This window comes from Pelophylax lessonae, assembly GCF_965119305.1.
Source record: "Pelophylax lessonae genome assembly, chromosome: 6".
NCBI lineage: Eukaryota > Metazoa > Chordata > Amphibia > Anura > Ranidae > Pelophylax > Pelophylax lessonae.
Genome location: NC_138773.1, coordinates 158,876,466 through 158,897,211, shown reverse-complemented (window position 1 = coordinate 158,897,211; position 20,746 = coordinate 158,876,466). Strand labels below are relative to the sequence as shown.

Here is a 20,746-nt window from a genome sequence, read left to right as displayed (position 1 = left end):
TCCGCGCATGCGCCCCTGGATCCTCTTTACCTCCACATTCTCCTTTCCCCAACCACATGCGCTTATCTTTCTTTACGCTGCTCCTTTACACCACTGGGACTGGTGGAAGAGAGCCCTTTGTAAGCTCTACACAGCCTCCTTAGAACTTAGATAGAAGTACGGGTGCCCTCCCTGCCAGCATGTAACTTTGCTGGGCTAATCACAAAGCACCACTACTTTCACATAGGAGAGGAGGAATAAGTTACGTATTCACCATTACCTAGAAGTCCTCAGTATTTCATTTTGATCCTGGTGCCTGGACAAAGTGGCAAGGGAGCAAAGAAAGGGTCAGTTAATGCTGCTGGATGTGGGGGGGAAGAAAAAAAAGACCCTACAGCAGATATGTTCTCAGCCCATGACCGTATAACCAACTCCCCCAGACCTATACTAAAAAGGACGCTACAGCAGATATATATTTTCATATTAAAGCTTAACGCCAGGCTCAGCCTCCAAGGAGCATATAACCAAACCCCCCAGAATCACCCTCACCCCAGTTGTATATGCTTTTTTTTTTTACTTACTGTTACTTACTTTTACTTTTTTACATTACTTTTTTTCTGCTTGCTTACTTTTACCTTTTTACTTTACTTATTTTACTTATCTTTTTCCAAAGTTTTTAGTATAGCCAAGCCATATGTCTTCACCCAGAGGTAGGTAGCCCTCCAGTTGCAGAGATCAGTACTAATGCAATGATATTGATGTAGCTTTCTGCATAAATATACTGTAAATAAAGGGTGCAGTATTTAGGCTTTTAGAGGTTGAGCCTATGACACCCTACATTCACAGCACCTCATCAGTTTTCTGGGTTGACTCTGGGCATCATTCAACCTGGTAGACCGAGGACATCTTGTGGGCAACATTAAGTACTTTGGCAGAAAATTGTGCAATAAAGCAGCCTGGGACAATGCAGGTGCTGTATGGGCATATTACATCACAGTCACTGCAAATTGGCTGGCTGCACAGATCACCCTGCCTCTCACCTGGCCAGCACTGTTACTAAGCACTTGGGCAGGATGCTCTGGGGGGAGGGGTTACTAACCTCCCCTTATCTATGCCTCTGAAGTGTGCATCTATAAAGTATTGTGTAAGGACCTGTGTGGGCAGTTTTTGGGCATGTCTCAATGACATAAGATTGGCACCCTTTTGACACATCTTGCCTAAAGTTGACTTCCAACTTATCTGCATTTCATCTACTTCAAAGAAGTTTTACATTTCTATAGCCTGGTATTAACGTGCAAAACCTGTTTGAAGGAAATAAAAGCTCTTCATCACATATGCTTCATGCTAACACTATTGGCCATCGATCACTGAGCAGGTAGCGTGAATTTTTTGGACCGATCTGAGTGGAATAAAAATAGGCAAGCACACAAATCTTTTTTGTAGCACCCAATCCTTAAGCACCACTTTAAGAAAAATGTTTTTTCAAAATGATCACTCTTTTGTTGCTTATAGTGCAAAAAATATAAAAACGCAGAGGTGATCAAATACCACCAAAAGAAAGCTCTATTTGTGGGAAAAAATGGACATCAATTATATTTGGGTGCAGCGTCGCACCACCGTACAATTGTCAGGTAAAGTAAGGCAGTGCCGAATCGCAAAAAATGACCTGGTCATTAAGGTGTAAAACCTTCCAGTCCAGAAGTGGTTAAAGTACGTGTGAACCCCCACCTTGTAAAACAGCCCATTCAGTTTAAAATAGAAATGGAAAGACAAAACATTTGTGTATATACCTAAAACAAATAATGAAAAGATCATAAATCCTTTTCTTTAAATACGTAATCACATAATCCAAGGCTGTGCAATCCATGGCCCCAGGGCAATGAATAAACACAAAATTGTAACCTTTCTTAAAAATGTTAATTAAAAATAAAAATTGTAAAAATGTGTTTACAAGTAACAAACACATGTAGTCAAAGAAAAAACTGACAGCTTCTCTTTACTGGACTTTTATACATTTTATCTTATCAAAGAAAAATATCCTACTCTTCCCAAAAGCGCCTTATTCATGTCCTCAATTTTCGGCAGCACCTATATTTGTATGCAACTATTTTCAAGGATGAAGCACACAAAGGGCAAAATTATACCCAACATATCCGATGAACACCTTGAGGATAAATTGAGAATGACTACTACATCTATTGAACCAGATATTGAGGCATTAGTTTATCAAAAACAGTGCCAAATATTGCACTCATTTTATGTTGCTCTTTTTTACTTTTATAATAAAAAATATTACAAAAAAATTAAGTGTCATTACTCAGATAGGTACATTATCTATATTAGTGATTGCTAACTTGTGATCTGCCCAACTTTTTTGTTCATCAGCTATCCTTATTGTTAGTGTATTTTATCTGTGCCCAAGATGATTCCTCTTCTTCCAATGTGCCCCAGGAAGGTCAAAAGGTTGGACATCTCTGAAATAACCTTTTGTTCTTAGCTTCATTAAAGGTTGAGCACTGGGGGTGGAGAAGCAGCAATAGACAGATCTTCCCAGTGAATGGCTGTGTAGGGGGACATGTCAGCAGATGTCTGACCATTGCAGGCAGGCTACAGGGCTTCCATCTGGAAATCAAGAGGCCTGGCAGAATCACAAGGTATTTCACATAAAGGAAACAACACAAAGAGTTCTGGTTACTTTTTTAAACATGTACATGCTACAACAAAAGATGCAAATGAATATAGATAGGCCAAACTATCTCCTATTTGGTTTGTGCCAGAACTTTCGAACATCGCAAGATTTTGTGGATAAATTCTGGTGTCTCTTTAACAGACTTTGAAATAACAAAGTTTTGCACCACAGTGAGCAAGCCTTATGTGAAAAAGCAAAATTATAGTACACTCAGTAGGGATCGACCGATATCGGACTTTCGTTGCTGATACCGATATCGATATTTTGGCCATCGCATATCGGTATCGGCCGATATTTTGAACATTTAACGTTTTGCTAAATAAACTAAATTTTCAACACAAATCTGTTACTGAACATGTTAATGCTTGTTTATTAACATTTTTAACATTAAGGGCTCGTTCTTCACACCTTAACTGCACTTGCAGGGACATCAGTTTCACATAATCTGATTGTGAATGATGCATAAACTGGTGCAGTAGTGCACTCACTCACTGCAATAATTTTAAATCACTATTGCAGTTCAGTCAGTGCAAAACTGCTAGAAAAAAAGCTAGACAAACAGCTAGACAGTGGATTGGAGTCAGTGGACTACCGCTGCAGTAGTGCACTCACTGCAATGATTTCAAATCACTACTGCAGTCAGTGCATGTTAAACTGCTAGAAAAAAAGCTAGACAACAACAACCAGCTAGACAGTGGATTGGAGGAGTCAGTGGACTACTGCTGCAGTAGTGCTTTACTGCAATGATTTTAAATCACTAACTGCAGTCAGGGCAAAACTGCTAGAAAAAAAGCTAGACAGTGGGGAGTCAGTGGACTACTGCTGCAGTAGTGCACTCATTCATCTCTGCAATCATTTTAAATCACTACTGCACTACTCAGTGGCGGCTGGTGCTCAAAATTTTTGGGGGGGCGCAAAAAGAAAAATGTAATAGGTATTGCTTCGCGGCAAAAAACGCGCTAAAAAATTGCGTGATTTTGAGGTCATGGTACAGGCATGGCACAGGTGATGGCATAGGCATGTCACAGGTCATGGTACAGGAGATGTTATAGGCATGGCACAGGTCATGGTAAGGGCATGGCACAGGTCATGGTAAGGGCATGACACAGGTGATGGTACAGGCATGGCACAGATGATGGTACAGGCATGGCACAGGTGATGTTATAGGCATGTCACAGGTCATGGTACAGGAGATGTTATAGGCATGGCACAGGTCATGGTAAGGGCATGGCACAGGTGATGGTACAGGCATGGCACAGGTGATGGTACAGGCATGGCACAGGTCATGGTACAGGCATTGCACAGGTCATGGTACAGGCATTGCACAGGTCATGGTACAGGAGATGTTATAGGCATGGCACAGGTGATGGTATAGGCATGGCACAGGTCATGGTATAGGCATGGCACAGGTGATGGTATAGGCATGTCACAGGTCATGGTACAGGAGATGGTATAGGCATGGCACAGGTGATGGTATAGGCATGGCACAGGTGATGGTATAGGCATGGCACAGGTGATGGTACAGGCATGGCACAGGTGATGGTATAGGCATTGCACAGGTGATGGTATAGGCATGGCACAGGTCATGGCACAGGTGATGTTATAGGCATGGCACAGGTGATGGTATAGGCATGGCACAGGTGATGGTACAGGCATGGCACAGATGATGGTACAGGCATGGCACAGATGATGGTACAGGCATGACACAGGTCATGGCACAGGTCATGGTACAGGAATGTCACAGGTCATGGTACAGGAGATGTTATAGGCATGGCACAGGTCATGGTATAGGCATGGCACAGGTGATGGTATAGGCATGGCACAGGTGATGGTATAGGCATGGCACAGGTGATGGTATAGGCATGGCACAGGTGATGGTACAGGCATGGCACAGGTCATGGTAAGGGCATGGCACAGGTCATGGTAAGGGCATGGCACAGGTCATGGTACAGGAGATGGTATAGGCATGGCACAGGTCATGGTAAGGGCATGGCACAGGTCATGGTAAGGGCATGGCACAGGTCATGGTAAGGGCATGGCACAGGTCATGGCACAGGTGATGGTACAGGCATGTCACAGGTCATGGTAAGGGCATGGCTCAGGTCATGGCACAGGTCATGGCACAGGCATGTCACAGGTCATGGTACAGGAGGTGGGCAGAGGGACAGGTGGGGGGCAGCGTCACAGAAGATGGGCAGCATCACAGGAGGTGGGCTGAGAGACAGGACAGTGGAGAACCTCTCCAGCATCAGGTCATTAGGCAGTGGTGGGTAGTGGGGCTCGTGCAGTCCCAGTTAGGAAGGTGAGCATGGGGGGGGGGGGGGGGTGAGGATAGATAGGCCAGGGGTGCAGTGGTCAGGAGGTGGAGGGTTTCAGGCAGATGTCTGACCGTTGCTGCGCTCCTCCTGCCTGTCTTCTCTCAGTGAGAAAGCTGACCCACATCATACCGCTTGAAAGAATGAGCCCTCTGCTCACCTCTGATCCCAGATCCCCCCTCCTCCTCCCCGCTGCCTCCAGTCCCGGCGGACTCCCATTCGGTCATTCTGTCCAGGGCTGGGCTGGGCTCCCCGCTTCTCAAACTAGGAGCGCTCCGCTCCTATTGTAGGGCCGGCCCTGCGCACACAGGAGAGAGAGGAGGCACTGAGGCTGCTTCCAGTTATCACTTACCTGCTTGTCTTGGGCTGGCTCTTTCACGACCGGGACCGGGCCGACTTCACTGGCGTCTGCTGCTGCTGCAGAGGTGACGGGACTCCGGAGAGACTTCTCCACCGACAGCGGCTCTGAAGGCGGGCGGGAAGGTGACGGTCGGGACGGTGAGTGATTGACGCACCGCCCCCATGCGACGTCACCCAGGATGTCCTGTATGATTGGTCCAGGCTGGAGACTGGACCAATCACAGCCAGGAATCCACGAAGTGGGGGTGTCCAAGAAATGTGCCCTGCGCCCAGGTTACGCCCCCAAAAGGCAGCCAATCGGCGCCTCTTGTGGGTCGTAACCACCCCACCCCCCCACCCCCAGCCTCCACATAGGCCGGCGGCGGCGATGTTTGCGAACGCAATTTTTTTTTTTTTGAAAACTTTATTGTTCATTTTGTATTTTTTTCTTTTTTTAGGGGGGGCGGCGCCCTGGCGCCCCCTATGCACGGGCCGCCACTGGCACTACTGCAGTGACTGCAGTAGTGATTTAAAATGATTGCAGCAGTGAGTGGCGCACTACAGCAGCAGTAGTCCACTGACTTAAATCTCCTGTCTAGCTTTTTTTCTAGCAGTTTTGCACTGACTGCAGCGCAGTGCAGTTAGTGCAAAACTGCTAGAAAAAAAGCTAGACAAAAGCTAGACAGTGGAATGGAGTGGAGTGGACTAGTACTATACTACTACACTTTCAATACTCCCAGTTATGTAGAATAATATTATAGTGTAGAAAGCATAGAATTTCAGCATGTTCACCAGTTAACCACTTACCCACCAGGCCTATTTTTGACACCCGTGTTTCCAAGCGAAAATCATTTTTTTTGCTAGAAAACTACTTAGAACCCCCAAACGGAGACCCTATTTTAGAGACCCTATAGAATAAAATGGAGATCGTTGCAATATTTTTTATCACACCGTATTTGCGCAGCGGTCTTCCAAACGCAATTTTTTTGGAAAAAATTAACTTTTTTTAATTAAAAAATAAGAAAACAGTAAAGTTAGCCCAATTTTGTTCCATAATGTGAAAGATAAAGTTACGCTGAGTGAATAGATACCTAACATGTCATGCTTCAAAATTGAGTACGCTCGCAGAATGGCGACAAACTTTGGTACTTAAAAATCCCCATAGGCGACACTTTAAAAATTTCTTTAGGTTACCAGCTTAGAGTTACAGAGGAGGTCAAATTATTGCTCTCGCTCTATCGATCGCAGTGATACCTCACATGTGTGGTTTGAACACCATTTACATATGTGGGCGGGACTTGCGTATGCGTTCGCTTCTGCGTGCGAGCTAACGGGGACAGGGCGCTTTCATTTTTTTTCCCCCCTATTTATTTTATTTATTATTTTAGATTTTTACAGTTAAAAAAAAAATTTGATAATTTTTATTCCTATTACAAGGAATAGCCATGACAGGACCACTTTATTGTGAGATCTGGGGTCAAAAGTCCTCGGATCTCACAAGGACGCTAAAAAAAAAAAAAGGGTTTAAAAAAAATCGGCTCTTTAAGCCAACGACGTTTGACGTCGCTCTGGTCCTCCAAGACCATAGAGTCGAGTGAGGGCCATCTTGCCCTCACTCAACTTCCTGTCTGTGTGGAGAAAGGACCGGATCATTTTCCCAGCTGCAGCGGGACCAGCAAGCGGGGAAAACGGCTGGGCGTGGCGGGAGGGGGGCACCTCTTCTGCCGCACCGTAAGGGTGATTCCGCGGCGAATCCGCCACTGGGACCACCCTTACCTGAAAGCCGATTGCCTGCTGTTTTCAAAAATACCATAACCCAGGGATTTAGCGTCAAAGTAACGGCGTACAACTGCGGCACACGGTCAGTAAGTGGTTAAACGGCTTCTGTTTTTTTTTATAAATTGCTGCCACTTCACTAAAAACATGCTCACTTGGTACCGAGGAAGGAGGGGCAGAAAGGTATCTTCTAGCATGATAAGCAAGTCTTTTGTAGCGTGCCTCATTTTCTTTCCACCACTGAAGAGGATCACCACTTCTTCTGTCAATTACTGGTTCCTTCAAATAGAGATGAAGTTCATCATCCAGGCTCATTATTGCAGATTCAGAAGAATCCTCCACATGAGGCCCAATAAAACACTAAACATGGCATCTATTCGAACACAATGAAGTTTCTCTTCTGTCCGTTGTTTTTTTGGTCATTTTTCTCTTTTTGAAGCTTCCAGCTCTTCCACATTAGAAACCTGCTCTTCTTGACTTTTCTTTTTGGCAGGAACCTCCTGCACCTCCTGTTGAATATCTTCTGTCAGCCATTGTTTTGCCTTGGCTAATAGATCATCAGAAGAGAAAGGATGGTTTTTGTATCGAGGATCCAAAAGGCATGCAAGCACAACATTTTTATTCTCTTTATGTTTCTCAAAACGTTTGGCGAGGCTGTCCCTCATGGCATGCCTACATGTTTTAATGCCACGTGTGTTGGGTCCTTCATTCTCTTGAAGAAGCATCTTCAGCACTCTCACACATGGGATGACAGATGACACAGATGAGTCGTAATGACTCACCTCTAGTGTCATTTCCTCTATGGGGAAGAGGGTCTCAATGACATTGGCTACAATGTCCCACTGATCAGCAGTAGGAAAAGAATATCCTCCATATTCACCTGAATATATGGTAAGAGCTCGCTTCTGCTCCAGCATTCTTTGCAGCATGTAAAGAGTTGAGTTCCATCATGTTGAAACACCCTTAATCAAGTTGTTTTTAGGTAGGCCAAGGTCTTCCTGAATGCAGCTTAGTCGCTGCTTGGCAAGGATTGAATGGTGGAAATGGCCTGCGAACCTCTTCAGTATGCTAATTATGTCAAGTAAAGCTCTCTGGTATGTCAGACCATCATTTACCACAAGTTGGAGGGTGTGTGCCATGCAACTGAGGTCTGACATGTCAGCAAGTCTCATTCCTTTCACCATGTTCGCTCCGCTGTCTCGAAGCACAAGCATCACTCGGTCTTTGGTGTTTCCCCATTCTTCTAGCATGCCTAGAAAGCTTTCTCTAATGTACTCCCCAGTGTGGGATCCTTGCATCACTTTTGTATTCAACACCAAATGCCTTCTCGTCAATGAAGTGGCATGTAAGACTCATTAGTGATTCTGTTTGTCCTGACCAGCAGTCAGTTGTGAATGAGAGTGAGTTGCCAGCATTCTCTGGTTTCAGCATAGCCTTTACTTTCTCAACAACCTTTTGGTGAATCTTTCCCAGCATTTCGGTTCAATAATACTTGTCAATCCTCAGTGTGTACCTTGGCTCAACTATGGACATCAACCGCTTAAATCCAGAGTCAGACACCATTGTAAATGGCTGGTTATCAGTGACCATCATCTCTGTGATTACTCAGTCCAGCAGTTGGGATCTTCCATCCAATTTTAGTCACCTGTTTTTTGATCCGGCGGTGCGGTCCCCTCCTCGCGGCCCACAGCAGCCCCGATCCAGGCACCTATCCGGGAGCAGTACACCACGCTAGCCTCAGGGGGACCCCCCGAAGAGGATTAGGGTCCAGAACAGTGTATCCCGGCCGGGGAAAAGGGCAATTAGTCCAGGTTAATGGAGGGAGCTCCGTGAGTCGCTTCTACTCACATGCCCGGTCGGCCACGCCCCCCCAGTCACCTGTTTTTTATCTGAAACATATCTGTTATTGTTGCCTGGGATAGTGATGTTTCACCCTGTTATTCATTTTGTTTTTTTTTGTGCTGCATGATATAATTGAACATGATGAACTCTTAGATGGGCCCAAAGATTTGTTGTATTTTTGGTTTTTGCAGTTATTGATCCCATGCTTACATTGTGTGCACGTGCTGCACACTGCTGCTGCTTTTCCATGGAGATGAGAAGTCCAGACCCTAGTCCCAGACCACACTTTTAATTTTTCTTTCTGCATCCATCTCCATTGAAATTTGAAAGACACTACTGAAATTGAATATACAGTAGGCTTAAAAAAACTGGCTGGCTGGCACCCTGTTGTGGCTGGCTGGCTGGCACCCTTTGGTGGGTGGCTGGCTGGCACCCTGTGGTGGCTGGCTGGCTGGCACCCTTTGGTGGGTGGCAGGCTGGCTGGCACCCTGTGGTGGGTGGCTAGCTGGCTGGCAGGCATCCTCTGGTGGGTGGCTGGCTGGCTGGCACCGTTTGGTGGGTGCCTGGCTGGCACCCTGTGGTGGGTGGTTGGCTGGCACCCTGTGGTGGGTGGCTGGCTGGCACCCTTTGGTGGGTGGGTGGCTGGCTGGCACCCTTTGGTGGGTGGCTGGCTGACACCCTGTGGTGGGTGGCTGGCTGGATGGCACCCTTTGGTGGGTGGCTGGCACCCTTTGGTGGGTGGTTGGCTGGCTGCACCCCGTGGTGGCTGGCTGGCACCCTGTGGTGGGTGGCTGGCTGGCACCCTGTGGTGGGCAGGTGGGTGGCTGGCTGGCACCCTTTGGTGGGTGGCTGGCTGGCTGGCACCCTTGGGTGGGTGGCTGTCTGACACCCTTTGGTGGGTGGCTGGCTGGCACCCTGTGGTGGGCGGCTGGCTGGATGGCACCCTTTGGTGGGTGGCTGGCTGGCACCCTTTGGTTGGTGGCTGGCTGGCACCCTGTGGTGGGTGGCTGGTTGGCTCCCTTTGGTGGGTGGCTGGCCAGCTGGCTGGCACCCTTTGGTGGGTGGGTGGCTGGCTGGCACCCTGTGGTGGGTTGCTGGCTGGCTGGCACCCTTTGGTGGCTGGCTGGCTGGCACCCTGTGGTGGATTGCTGGCTGGCTGGCACCCTTTGGTGGCTGGCTCCCTTTGGTGGGTGGCTGGCACCCTGTGGTGGGTGGTGGCTGGCTGGCACCATTTGGTGGCTGGCTAGCTGGCACTCTTTGGTGGGTGGCTGGCACCCTTTGCTGGGTGGCTGGAACCCTGTGGTGGGTGGGTGGCTGGCTGGCACCCTGTGGTGGGTAGCTGGCTGGCACCCTGTGTTGGGTGGCTGGCTTGCACCCTGTGTGTTGGGTGGCTGGCTGGTACAGGCCCAGGGCCTGTCGCTGGCTAGCTGGTACAGGCAGGGCCTGTGGCTGGCTTGCTGGCTGGTACAGGCCTGTGGGTGTGTAGGTGGCTGGCTGGCACCGGGCAGCTGTGGGTGGGTGTATGTATGTTACGGCTGTGTTAAACACACTGTGTGCACTGTACACTCACTGTCCCGAGACCCCTCAACTCCAGACGAGGCCACCCAAGAAGGCAGAAGCTGTCCCAGTGCGCGGAGGCGTGTGGCGCAACATACGCAATGATGTCACGACAATATCGGCAATATCGGTAACCTCCGGGGTCGATTCCGATATATCGGGGAAAGTGCATATGGGCCCTCGATATATCAGCCTTGCCGATAATCGGTCGATCCCTAACACTCAGAGATGTATAGTAACAAAGTAGAACTACTTCACTACTGTACTTAAGTACTAAAAGGCGGTGTACTTTACTAAAGTATAATTTTTTTCTCCTACTTCCACTTTTACTTCAGTACATATTTTCGATGAGTTTAATACTTTTACTCCGATATTTTTTTATGTGCTGCATAGTTACTCGTTACAATTATAAAAATGTTACGAATCATTCCATTCCAAACCCGCACTGCCGCTGACTTTTTTTACTCGAGTCTCACTGTCTCTGAGACTCACAAGTCACGACCAATCCCCGACCCGATGCGATGGCTCAGGGGCAGAGCCTCGCTGCCTCTGCCCTCCCTCGGCTCAGCCCGAGTCCTGCCTCCCACTCGGCTCTCAAGTGAAGTGGTGGTGGCGAGAGAGGAGAGACACCTGCCTGCGGAGTGATCTCTCTGGGCCCTGGCTGGGGGAGGGACTGTGAGTTACTAGAGTCTAGACTACTAGACTGTCTCTGGGCACTGTGCAGCACGGCCGCCCAGTGTGGGAGAACTGGATGGAGGTAGGAATATATTCTTCTTTCAGCAGGGGGGACTGGACTTGGGACTGTGGAGAGAGAGGCAGGAGGACTCGAGACAGCCTAAGGTAGGAGAAATAAGAACTGTCTTGAAGTCAAGTCACTCACTAAGGGGATCCTATTCAATGGGGGGAAGGGACCTGCCCTGGTCTGCCCCACTCTAAGGGGGATCTACAATGGGAGGGGGACCCTGGCCTGCTCTAAGGGGCTCTATAATGGGAGGGGGACCCTGGCCTGCTCTAAGGGGAATCTATAATGGGAGGGGGACACTGGCCTGTTCTAAGAGGAATCTTTAATGGGAGGGGGACACTGGCCTGCTCTAAGGGGGATCTATAATGGGAGGGGGACCCTGGCCTGCTCTATGTTGGATCTATAATGGGAGGGGGGCCCTGGCCTACTCTAAGGGGAATCTGTAATGGGAGGAGAACCCTGGCCTGCTCTAAGGGGATCTATAATGGGAGGGGGACCCTGGCCTGCTCTAAGGGGGATCTAAAATGGGAGGGGGGCCCTGGCCTTTTGATTGCTTTCTTTAATAACTACATTAACACAATACTTGTACTTTTACTTTCAGTGCTTGAGTACTAAATTTTAAAATAAACTACTTGCAATACTTAAGTACAAAAAATGTTGAATACTTAAGTACTTCTACTTAAGTGTGGTGCTTAAAGAGCACTTCAACTTCTACTCAAGTCACTTTTTTGATAGAGCACTTGTACTTTTACTCAAGTCTGGGTCTCTAGTACTTTATACATCTCTGCTAACACTCAGGCCCAAGTTCAGGGGGAAACATGACTACCAATTTGTTGTTTATCAGTGTTCTCCCCTCTCTGTAGGCTCATGTTACTCCTTTTCTTAACCTCAGAACCAACATCTGAATCAAGTAATGGCTGTGCATCATCCATTCATGGTACTGGGACTATTGCAGGAGTAGCTGTGGACAAGGAGGCAGAAAAAGCCACTCTGGTAGCTGCGGTGGACTGCGCACTAGTCTCTTGGGTGTCAGAAAATGAGGATATTTTAGTAAACCAGTCCACCGCCTCCTCTGCATGCTGTGACTTGATAGCATGGGCAACATTATTACACAGAGGAAATGATTCCCTGCCTGAGGACGGACCATGTCTACCTTTGCCTGTGGATACATACACTGCTGGTCCCTTCACAGTGCCATGGGACCTTCTGCCTCTCCTTATTGGCCTCCCTGAAATGATTGGGGGGGGGGGGGGTTTATTACCGAAATGAAATAGAGATGGGGAAATGTGTACATGGATGCACTTTAATCAATGTAAAGTGGTGTTACCTTCAGTACGCACTAGACAGATAGACAGATACACTCCACTGACACATTATAATATATTTCAGTAAAACTGCACTGATGCACTTCGATATACTGCAGTAAACGTACCTTGATGCACTTCAAAAAACTGCGGTATAAGTTCACTAACGCACTTCAAAATACTGCAGGAAAATGTGCACAAATGCACTATACTATACTGCAGTAAATGTGCACTAACACACTACACTATACTGCAGTAAACGTGCACTAATGCAATGCAATATACTGCCGTAAACGTTCACTAACACTCTTCACTATACTGCAGTAAACATACACTAACGCACTGAAATTTACTGCAGTAAATGTGCACTAATGCACTGCAATATACCATAGTAAACATGTACTCATACACTTAACTATACTGCAGTAAACATGCACTAACGCATTGCAATATACAGCAGTAAAAGTACCATGAAGCACTACAATATAATGCAGTATTACTGCCCTGACACTCTACACTGATGCACTGGAATATACTGCAGTAAACCTGCCCTGGCTCACTAAAGTAAAAATGAATGGTCGCACTAGACTCACGCTGCACTATCAGTATATTCACACTAAATTCACACTAAAGTAAAAAATGAATGGTCGCACTACACTGGCGCTGCACTATCCCTATATTCACACTAAACTGATACTTTACGCTCACAACATGGCGACACAGACGGAGGACTGTGAACCTGCACTGATAGGACAGGCCAACTCTACTGCCCTTATGATGGCGATCACTACTTGCCAATCTACCTTTATGGGGAAAATTGACTCCCTGAAAATGGATGTAGGCCTAATCCGCAAAGATATAGACAAAATCCGTAATCGCTGGTCAGAGGTTGAGCGCCGTGTGGAGGTGTCTGAAAACATGCTTCATGACCACACAACAACCCTTCACACCCTAAAGAAGAAGGTAATAGCCCTCAAATCCAGAGTGGAGGATGCAGAAAATAGGAAAAGGAGGAATAACCTCCGTATCGTGGGTCTTCCAGAAGGGGCAGAGGGGCCCGGTCCTTCACAGAGCGCTTACTCTGTTCACTCCTCCCCCAGGCTCAATTCTCGGCCTTCTTCATCGTGGAAAGAGCACACAGGATGCCTGTGACACGTGGTCCTGCTAGGGGCCCCCCCACGTACCTTTATTCTGCGACTCCTTAATTTTTGGGACAGGGATCTGGTCCTGAGGAAGGCTAGGAAAATGGATAACTTGCAGTATGAAGCTGCTAAACTTATGATAATCCCGGACTACTCTGTTGACACCCAGAGACTGAGATGATCTTTCGATCATGTCAAACTTAACCTGAGGAACAAGAAGATTAAATACAGCATGCTCTTTCCTGTCAGACTGCGGGTAAAAGATGGCAAAACAATACGATTCTTCACATCTCCTGAAGATGCTTCAAAGTAGTTGGCGGCTCTCCCTTAAGAATTAAGGAATTCACCTTTTGATCAGAAGGGATCCAACCTACTTCGTAAGCACCCTGGGATATGTTGCCCTTGTTATATATCTCTTTCTCTTTTTGAAGTGGCTGGCCCGAGCCCTCCTTGGGTTCTGTTTTGCCTTGTGTTGCTGCATTGTTGCCTGGTTCACTCCAACTACCTGGGCATTGCCCTCCCTGCTGTGTAAGTCTAGTATCAAACTGCCATGTGTAGACCCTCTGAAGCCTTGGGAGGATTCTGGGATCTGTTGGTTACTGTGAGATGGGGGAACTTCAGTATTTCCAGTCTATACCCGAAGTGCCTGTAATTATACACACCGGACTTCCTCAGCCAGGCAGGCTACTCTTGGATTTGATATGCAAGGACTCTTCTGATTTGCAATGTGATTTGAAGTATAGTGCCCCCAAAACTCTCTGGGTGAACTTTGCTCTGCAGAGACCATTAATCCTTTTTTTAATATAGGCGGACTTTCTTGTGTTTGGACTGTGACAGTGCACTAATAATATCTCCTTTGATGTTCTATCGTGCACAACCCCAGTTGGCAGTTGCCATGGTTTGGAGGGGGGGGGGGGGGGGGGCGAGGTGGGGATTTTTGTTCTGTTTTTTTTTTTGTGTTTCTTTTAAAAGTGCACTACTTTGCTTTCTTTGCATCTATGAGTGGAGGACATTTATTTTTCAGGCAAGGGCACTGACATCAATATCCACCGACTTTATACCAACATCGACAACCTCAATGATAGTGCCTCCTTTGGAGTTGTGGTCTCCCTTGATGCAGAGAAGGCCTTTGACTCTGTTGAGTGCGCCTTCCTGTGGCAAGCGTTGGGGAAGTTTGGCTTTGGTATTCTAATGGCATTCTATCTACAACAGTCTAAGCAGAGGCACTAGACAGGGATGCCCCCTGTCTCCTGGGCTCTTTGCGCTAGCAATGAAACCCCTGTCTATTCTGATTCGCTCCTCCCCTCAGGTCTCTGGTCTTCCCGTAGGCCTCTTACGGGAAAAAAATCTCCCTATACGCAGACGATGCCCTGTTGTATCTGCCTGATGCCTCTGGCTCCCTTATCCTTGAAATTATAGACTGTTTTGGGGTATTCTCGGGCATCAACTGGAGCAAGTCATTATTGTTTCCTCTGTCCCGACTACCCCCCCCCCCCCACCACTCGGATTTCTCTGACCTGGGCCTTTAAGACTGAATCTCAATCCCCGAGTATCTAGAGTGCCCTCACTTCCTGTTTAAATGACAATGTATATCCGGTATTACATCAGCTAACTCTTAAATGCCAGGCATGGAAGTTGCTGCCCCTCTCCCTGGTGGGAAGGATTAATGTTTTAAAAATGACATTTCTCCCCAAGTTCTTATATGTGTTTCGCAATACCCCAGCCGTTACTCCTAACTCCTTTTTTGTTAAACTTGACCAGATTGTCAACAATTTCATCTGGGCAGGATCTACCCCTAGAATAGCTAAATCTACCCTACAATTGCTTCTGTCACTGGGGGGGAATGGCACTGTCCTGCTCCAGTAAATAACACTGGGCTGCTGTCCTAGTGACGGTGCGCTGGTGGTTTGAACAGACGAAGGCAAATCCAACTGCAGCTATCCTAGGTTCGTACTCGGCACTGAGCAACTTAGTATTTAGAGGCCCAAAGGCACAGAATAACATAACCACGCCAATGCCTACCACTGTTAGAGTATGGGAACAGATGACGATGACAATTAGTGCATCGCGGATGATCTCCCACATACGCCACTTTGGGGTATTCCCAGATTACCGCATCTCTGTTCCTTTCCTGACCCCAATGTGTGGGCAAGGTTTGGTATAAATAAAATACAACATTATATAGCCTATAGTCGTATAATACTTTGAAAACCACATTCCACCTACCCTCGTGGATGTTTTTCCAATATCTGCAGCTGCAGATACGTGCAGTACTATCACAATTCCCTAATGTGCCAACAGTTTTCGCTTACACTGTGGAGCGTTTCCTAACTTCAAGCAATGCTGACAAGATCCTGTTGTCCCCCCACTTCTTCTTCCAGAGATACTGGTAAAAATACAGAGTTGTTTATTATCTGGAAAGGAGACATACCTACCCTTAATTCAGAGGATTGGGATGAAGGGATCCAACAATATATCCCACTAATGATATCCGCTAGAGATAGGTTTACCCAGCTCATGTTTCTTCATAGGGCATACTATACCCCTCAGAGGCTCTCAAAGATCTATCCTACACAGTCTGACCCTTGCCCCAAATGCCTTAGTGACACCAGGACATTCATGCATGTTATTCGGTCGTGCCCTGTGATCCAGAAATTCTGGAGGGAGGTGGTAGAGGTAATCAACTTGTAATCTGTGACCCTGTTGATCCCAGCACACACAAACAGCTGTTTGTTTTTTACATGACATTTTATGCCACAAAAACACTTTTATCTAAATGGAAGCAGGCCCACCCTCCCACAGTCTCTCAATGGAGGTTGACTGTTGACGTTGTCTTACCCCTCTTCAAACTCACTTATATGAGTCGCAAGTGTCCCAAAATGTTTAAGGAAATCTGGGGAGAGTGGGCAAAGGCTAGACCTATTTCGACTTAGAGGTTATCTACTTCACAAATCCCTGCTGTACTACCGATATGTAGGACTCTGCGTTGATATTATTTTCCTGTTTTTTCTATGCCTTCTTCCCCCCCCCTTTCCCATCTCCTCCCTACTACCCCCTCCCCCCCGCCCATCTCCTCCCTACTACCCCCTCTCCCTACCCCCCTTTCCCATCACCTCCCTACTACCCCCTCTCCCAGCCCTGCCCATCTCCTCCCTACTACCCCGTCTCCCTACCCCCCTTTTCCATCACCTCCCTACTACCCCCTCCCCCCTGCCCATTTCCTCCCTACTACCCCCTCTCCCTACCCCCCTTTCCCATCTCCTCCCTACTATCCCCTCTCCCCCCTGCCCATCTCCTCCCTACTACCCCCTCTCCCTACCCCCCTTTTCCATCACCTCCCTACTACCCCCTCTCCCCCCTGCCCATCTCCTCCCTACTACCCCCTCTCCCTACCCCCTTTTCCATCACCTCCATAGTACCCCCTCCCCCCCTGCCCATCTCCTCCCTACTACCCCCTCTCCCTACCCCACTTTCCCATCACCTCCCTACTACCCCCTCTCCCAGCCCTGCCCATCTCCTCTCTACTACCCCCTCTCCCTACCCCCCTTTTCCATCACCTCCGTACTACCCCCTCCCCCCCTGCCCATCTCCTCCCTACTACCCCCTCTCCCTACCCCCTTTTCCATCACCTCCCTACTACCCCCTCTCCCCATCTCCTCCCTACTACCCCCTCTCCCTACCCCCCTTTCCCATCACCTCCCTACTACCCCCTCTCCCAGCCCTGCCCATCTCCTCCCTACTACCCCCTCTCCCTACCCCCCTTTCCCATCTCCTCCCTACTACCCCCTCCCCATCTCCTCCCTACTACCCCCTCTCCCTACCCCCCCCCCCTTTCCCATCTCCTCCCTACTACCCCCTTTCCCATCTTCTCCCTACTACCCCCTCTCCCCCCCTGCCCATCTCCTCCCTACTACCCCCTCACCCTACCCCCCTTTCCCTTGTCCTCCCTACTACCCCCTCTCCCTACCCCCTTTCCTATCTCCTCCCTACTACCCCCTCTCCCTACCCCCCCTTTCCCATCTCCTCCCTACTACCCCCTCACCCTACCCCCCTTTCCCATCTCCTCCCTACTACCCCCTCTCCCTACCCCCCCTTTCCCATCTCCTCCCTACTACCCCTTCTCCCTAGCCCCCTTTCCCATCTCCTCCCTACTACCCCCTCTCCCCCCCTGCCCATCTCCTCCCTACTACCCCCTCTGCCCATCTCCTCCCTACTACCCCCTCTCCCTACCCCCCTTCCCCATCTCCTCCCTACTACCCCCTCTCCCCCCCCCTGCCCATCTCCTCCCTACTACCCCCTCTCCCTACCACCCTTTCCCATCTCCTCACTACTACCCCCTCTCCCCCCCTGCCCATCTCCTCCCTACCCCCCTTTCCCATCTCCTCCCTACTACCCCCTCCCCCCCCTGCCCATCTCCTCCCTACTACCCCCTCTCCCCCCCCTGCCCATCTCCTCCCTACTACCCCCTCCCCCCCTGCCCATCTCCTCCCTACTACCCCCCCCCCTGCCCATCTCCTCCCTACTACCCCCTCTCCCCCCACTGCCCATCTCCTCCCTACTACCCCCTCTCCCCCCCTGCCCATCTCCTCCCTACTACCCCCTCTCCCTACCACCCTTTCCCATCTCCTCCCTACTACCCCCTCCCCCCCCGCCCATCTCCTCCCTACTACCCCCTTTCCCCACCCCTGCCCATCTCCTCCCTACTATCCCCTCTCCCCCCCTCCTGCCCATCTCCTCCCTACTACCCCCTCACCCTACCCCCCCCCCTTTCAGCACCACTGCCCCGTTTATCTTTCCCTATCCTCCTTGTATTATACTTAACATAACTGTTCATTCCTTTCTATGATGTACAATATACACTGAAATGAACTCTGTGTGATTAATGTAACCTATCTATTATGACTATGTGCTTTGTATCTTCTTTTCTATTTCGGTTATTTTTTTTTTTTTTGGTTTTGATTTAAAAAAAAAAATTGTTAAAGAAAAAATGATTTCCATTTATGGTCGTAGCTCTTTTTTTTTGCCTAACATGCCCCAGGTCACCCCTCTTCTAGTGGGAGAGTTCCTCTCTCCGCTCAGCACCTATGTGATGATTGCGATCCATGCAATAATAGAGGTTAGCACCACCCAGTGGCCGACAGAGGGAGGAGCATGCTCATCTAAAGGGAAGCCGAGGATGCCTTCGGTAACAGAACTCCGGGGCTGCAAACAGCTGTGAGCTCCCGGTGTCGTCTTCTCCGTTCTCTGAGCTCCAGGAATAGAGTGACCGGAGCTGAGGGGCCGCTCTGGCAGGAGGAGACAGGTCTTCTCGTGCTCTCTTGTTCCGGTACTGTGTGAGGACCGTTATATGCAGATACAAGGTAAGCAGGCTGATTAGGAAGGTGCTGGAGATATGAGGAGAGCCCACAGTGCGGGAGGAAGAGGGGGGAGATCTGTGCCTAGCTCCATCCTATGCATTGGGCTGTCTGCTTGTTTACCAATGGAGCCAGGGATTGCCCGCTGTCCTTGGACATGATGAGTCCGGCTATGGTTGCCCTCAGCCATGGTTGTCCTTCTCAGCCTTGGATGTTCTCGTCCTTGGTTGTCCTCAGCCTTGGTTGTCCTCAGCCTTGGTTGTCCTCAGCCTTGGTTGTCCTTCTTCTTCTTCTCATCCTTGGTTGTCCTTAGCCTTCTTCTCATCCATGGTTGATTATGAGGAGATGTGCTCTGATTGTATTCTAGAGGTGACTTTCAGGTAAATCCTGGCGGTGGGATGAAGAATGACTGAAGATGGGGATCTGTGTTGTATGTAAGGTCATTGTATGGTACCCTGTATAATAATGTGTACGATGCCATCGCCTTTAACCATCACATCCCACATTAACGCAGCCCGCTGAGTTCACACAGGGTCTGAGATCCTGACCTATGGACCTATGGACACGATGACCTGTTCACATATTTGCAGCTTTGATGGTTTGCGGGTCAGCAGTTCTAAGGTGCTGTAAACCCCCATACAAGTGTGATGTTATGGGTGATTTGGTGCGTCTTGTTTAGGGTAAGTGGCGGTGCACTCATTTCAATGGGCTGCCCTAAGCGCAAAAATTGCACAGAGGTGCTAGCAATTTTTCATGCAAGGTGTAATGGCGTGCCATTAAGAATTGGGGCTCATTCAGAAGTGCGATTAAGCCCGTCCTCTGTGCAGAACCGCATCCCCCTTGGAGTTGTGTGCAGGCAGCCCATAGAAGTGGATGCACAGGCACCGACAATCCCATGTGAAAATGTGGGTAGGAGCGGGTGCAATGTGCGTTGGGATTCACGCACTTGCTCCTGGCTGCATGTGACATTCTGTAGTGCGATAGACTGGTTCTATTTATGTTTTGAATAGAATGAGGAGGAATTCCAATGTCTCTAAGGTTTTTGGTCTGGATTCACGCTCTCAGAATCACACGTGTTCCAAAACCACAGGCAAAAAGCACAGGGGTGCCATTAGAGTGATTGTGAAGTCTAGTTTTTTTGGTTTGCACAGAGCAGCCTGGATCCTCCTCTTCTCAGGTCCCTCCTCGGTGTCCCTCCCTCCTGTTGGGTGTCCCTACATTAAGCAGCTTGCTATGGGGGCACCCAAGCCGAATCACTCCCTGTGTCCATTCAGACATGGAGCCGTGCCCCGCCCCCTTTCTCTTCTCATTGGCAGCAGTGGGAGCCAGTTGCGCCATGCTGCTGTCTCAGCCAATGAGGAGGGGAATCCCGGGCAGCCGAGACATGGCTGCAACATTGCCAGATCTGAAAGGGGCTAAGGTATGTATTAGGGGGGGCTGCTGCACACAGAAGGTTTTTTATCTTAATGCATAGAATGCGTTAAGATAAAAAAAAAAAAAAAAATCTTTTCTCCTTACAATCACTTTATTCTTAATGGTAACCACACGTATTGGAAAATGTGACACGTTTTCACGCACACCAAATGCAGCTTGGTGTGATTTGAAAAGGAATCCATTACTTTTTTTTTCTTTCCCTGCGTTTCTGTGGGTAGGCCAGTCCATTGAAATGAATAGGCTGCCTACCCACAGGTAACACCAGTTGGAACC

At 48.6% G+C, this 20,746-nt stretch overlaps 1 protein-coding gene across 1 annotated transcript in view; it reads left to right on the top strand.

Annotated features, from left to right (window-relative positions):
* Positions 1 to 18,777: 18,777 nt before the first annotated feature.
* The window catches only part of ABAT (4-aminobutyrate aminotransferase), a 252,910-nt gene continuing 250,941 nt past the window's right edge, over positions 18,778 to 20,746 (top strand). The window contains exon 1 of the mRNA XM_082261300.1: positions 18,778 to 19,045. The gene's annotated coding sequence lies outside the window, so the exon portion shown is untranslated. The remainder of the gene's footprint in view (positions 19,046 to 20,746) is intronic.